Raw genomic sequence first — 4,444 nt, 5'->3', positions numbered from 1 at the left:
GACAGCTCGCTAAGTTTTTAAAAGTTCTGTTAATTTCTGGCTAATGGAATACATACAAAATACATACGAAATTACAGTTTGAAGTTTATGCGAAGTTGTGCGAAGTATGCATAATCAGACCATAAGGCAGTGTCAAAATCTTTCTTCTCGCTCTAATTACTTCACCTGGTGTAATTCCGCCATGGTTCATGATATCCAAGCATGAACGAAAGACATCCCTACAAGAATTGTGTGATGGAAACTAACACATTCTCATTTATCTTACTAACACATTTGCAAATTTTGCGTTGGTTAAAAAGAGACGATTAAATAGTCCCATAAGTTGGAGGAAGACGGAAGCTCACATGTACACAAATGTTTACATCAGATTTTTCACACTGCCCTTTAGTAGTTGATAGAAACTTGTAGGTAGCCAGTGACAGAAATCTCTATCAGTCTTGCCACTCAAATGATTTGTCAAATGATAGTCACTGTTCTTGCAGGGATGGTTCATGATCAGCGTTGCCGCTTTGGTAATTTTTAACCAAAATTGGTTATTTTTTTCTTTCTATAACAAATTTGGTAATTTGGTAATTTTTTTTTTCAATTTGGTAACTTTTTCGATTCGGTCCTACATGACACATAGGTCAATAAAGGTTCTGATTCCACATTAGGAAGTGGCCCGTAAGCGTTTCCTTTTATATAAATACCAGGTAATCCTGAAAGTTTCTCAAGGCGAAAATGTGTTCCAGCGTTCCTTGGTTAAAAGACAGGTATGATCTATAAAACTGCTTGAAAGTGGCTATCGCTATATCTACCATATCCTTTCCCGAGAGGTTTTGGGTGGTCATACCTTTCACTGTCAGTTTGTCAGCTTTGCAGTTACCATCAATTTTCCATTGTACCCGGCAACCATACATATGAGTTTAATTCTATGTAAATATGTATATTCTCGTTCAACGGAATTTAGTGGGGGACTTCACTTTGTCTATGTGTGAGTCGAAAGCTTGTTGTTGTCGAAAGCAGTGGTCGAAACGATTATAGCCGCACATATGGTGCTAAGTTTGACAAGTTTTAACATATTAATTTTTTTTTGTAATTTAATTTTGGTTATTTTTTTATAAAAATATAGTGATTTCTTTAGCAGAACGCTTGTAAATCCAAGTTTCAAACTTTTTTCGATATTATTCTGGGTATATAATTTTATAGCCCATTGAATTCTAATAGAATAAAGTCCAAGTTTTAATCGCTAAAATTCACCGTTGATTTTTTATAATATAATAAAAAAGTCCAATGGTACCAAGCCGGATTTTCTCAGTGGTCAAATGACATTCCCTCTACGGGAAATTATCCTCTGTTAATCCTCTGTTGCAATGAACCGTATCCTTGACACTGAATGATCATATGCCGTCAGTTGTTTTGTGGCCTGAGCTTTGTATGGATGGAGATGTATATCCAAATGCAAAGTATACCATTATAAGACATAAGGCTGTACCATGTTCTTAAAACGACGCGCAATCGACAAATTGGTTTCTTCGGCCATAGGTTTGAAATCTTTACCAAGCGTTTCTGGTGTTGTGGCTTTCAGCGTTAACGCAGTTATAAAAATTTTTGGTGAATGGAGCGCTGATGGCCTGAAAAGCTTGGTGTCTTCGGATATATGTACACACAAATGTATATTTGTACAGTTCTGCACATAAAATAAGTTTGGTAATTTTTTGTTGAATTTGGTAACTTTTTCCGGAAATTTTGGTAAAAAATAAAAAAAAATGTTGTGGCAACACTGTTCATGATCCCTTCCAGCCACGGCTCACCACTTTCCCCTGAAATTCAAACGGTGTACAAACACATTCACAACTTTTTAGTCATCTCACCCACACACTTACAAATTTTTTGTTCGAACTGTCAAAAAAATGTCCCTTTGTTAGAGCTACATACCCGATAAGAATTCGTACTCTAATAAGAATTCTATGCGTTAGAGCGAGCAAGTTAAAAACATCGGAGTTTTGATGACAGTATACATACTGTGAAGAAATGTCACTTTGCGAAAATTTTGAAGGTAGGAATACGTATTTAACAATTTTATTTGATCATAATGTAATTTCTTCTTCTGCCAATGCCAAGTACGCATAACAGAGCCTTTAGATCTATGAAGGTGGAAACTGATACAATAGTACTGTTAACTGTTGCGGTAAGGTCAAGAAGGCGATGACAGTGTTGTTTGCGACGGCAATATTTCCGATGTGTGGTTTCCCCATTGTTCAGTACAAATTGATAAACTTTTGAGAAAACATCGTCTTATTCGTATTTGTGAAGCATATTCATAGTCGAAATAAAGTCTATGCAGCTTTTTAACAGAAGTTCTGTTGAAAATGATGTCAAAAAGCTGCGCCTAATTTTAGTGTATATTATGGCGAAGGCTTAATTTATGAATAGCATTGGTATTGGGTACCGAAAAGGAAGTATTCCGTACCAAAAACTTTCTGAAGTATTGGGTACCGCATGAACCAAAAAGACAAGATCACGCGGGCAGGAGACTAGCCCGTTATGAGCTGTTTTTGCTTACGCGTAAAAGCACATTTAGCGCATTTAGCTCTAAATGCTACTCTAAATGTACATTTATCCATACAAAATTCGTCACCTAAATGCAACTCCATTTTTGCATTAAGAATCTAAATGCTAAAAGCAACCCTGTGATCTTCCAAAATTTCCACGATTCGAACATGGTTTAATGAGAAGAAGTGGCAACATTGCTTTTTCGAGTATACAGTCGCTAGCTGCGTTTCAGTGATCGCCGATCGAGATTTCATTTAATATTTTACATTATTTGGATAAAGAAAAGTTACGCAAATTAAACAGCGATATGATGCTGATAGAAATCTGGATTAATTTGTGATCAACTCTGTTTGTTTTGTTTCCTAATTAAGTGTGGAAATTATAATTGACAGCACCGACAAATGAATATATACACAAACAAATGTTTGGTTATGGTTAAAACAATTCGAGTTTTTGTATTGAATTTTCGGTTTAGAATTTATTTTTTCCTTTTCAGTAGGGATTTTTGGACATTATCTTTTCCGTGAGAATTTATCGTAATAGATACGGATCTGAATAAGCTACTGGAACACGGCTGTTTGTCAAAAGCATACGATTTCGAACTCGCGTAAATGGACATTTGCTAAATGCGATAGCATGAACGCTCTTCGAAAACATATGTTCGAAAGTGCTAAATGTTTCATTTTAAATGCAGCAAAAACGCTGCATTAGAATCGCATTTAGGAAAAAAGTTGACCGATTTTGACATTAGCCGTTTGTTTACAATTCTTCGTTGTTTACAACTTGGTGGTGGCTTTTTACTGCAATTTTCTTCATTTTCGCTTGTGACAACGTGTGTACACATAAGATAAAGAATAATTTAACACAACGGCATGGTTTATAGAAGAATTTGCATAATAAAAATGATTTTTCATGCGTTCAACAATTTCGCGATTTTCTCCGTTCTCTTCGTTGTTTACTTCTTACAACAAAGATGGCGTCGAGATTTCGGCAGCTAGAAAATAACTTTTTTCGTTCTTTCCTTCCCACGTGATCTTGTGCCTTTCGTTCATGTGGGTACCGAGTATTGGAAAACGACAATTTAGCACTTCACTACTGAAATTTGTTTTCGAATAATATACACTGGAAACGCATGTTGGAATACTCGTACGCCGGCCATATTGTTATTGTGTGTATCAAAGAAAATACTCTAGACACGTGTTTAAAATTGCGTATTTTTTTGAAGATTAAATAAAGGTTTATAAAACACATACAACCATTCTAAAGTGTATTAATTAGAGCCTTTTATTAGCTTCGAGGAGCTTAACATAATCGATTTTATTGTGTTTAACAAGGTAAGCGCGTAGCAAGCAGAAAAGACATAACCTAGTCGTCTGGATCTTGTAAACTTTAAAGTGTACATATCTATGAATTTCGTAAACCTTTTCGAATGGCTTCTCAATGCATTCAAGTAATATTCTAGGTTTAGAACATTTGAAATGAAGATGGTCTTGTGCAACATAATCAATATTAGGTAAATCGCGTCCGAAATCAACACCGACTACAAAACGTGAAAAAAGGTTTATTGTTCGTAGAGACGGGGGGGCGGGGTTGACTAAATGTAGTTGCTACTACATAATGGCTTCGGTGATGGGAAATAAACCATGATGCTAGGTAATGAAAGCAATGATGTAAAAATGAATTTAATTTCTACAAGCAGGGTGAAAAAAATATGCATGCCCTGGTTGAAATAAAAATGTATTCGCTTTTGAATAGCTGAAGTTTATTTATATATATACAAACTTAGTGCATAGCGATACAAACGGAATCACATAAGAGCTCTGTTTTCGTATTGTCCAGTAAGAAATAAAAGCTCGCAGGTAACCAAAGTTTTGGTAATTCTCTAGGGTGGGGTAACAACCCCTAAAAA

General features: G+C 35.5%; 1 protein-coding gene across 1 annotated transcript in view; it reads left to right on the top strand.

The window, feature by feature from the left end:
* The first annotated feature begins 3,468 nt into the window (after positions 1 to 3,468).
* LOC118734315 (A-kinase anchor protein 1, mitochondrial) overlaps positions 3,469 to 4,444 on the top strand; it is a 132,243-nt gene continuing 131,267 nt past the window's right edge. Inside the window, exon 1 of the mRNA XM_036464037.1 lies at positions 3,469 to 3,869. The gene's annotated coding sequence lies outside the window, so the exon portion shown is untranslated. The remainder of the gene's footprint in view (positions 3,870 to 4,444) is intronic.

The sequence above is a fragment of the Rhagoletis pomonella genome, unplaced genomic scaffold, assembly GCF_013731165.1.
Source record: "Rhagoletis pomonella isolate Grant_MI unplaced genomic scaffold, Rhpom_1.0 Rhpom_scaffold_00002, whole genome shotgun sequence".
NCBI classification, from domain to species: Eukaryota; Metazoa; Arthropoda; class Insecta; order Diptera; family Tephritidae; genus Rhagoletis; species Rhagoletis pomonella.
This window is presented reverse-complemented; position numbering and strand designations above follow the sequence as displayed.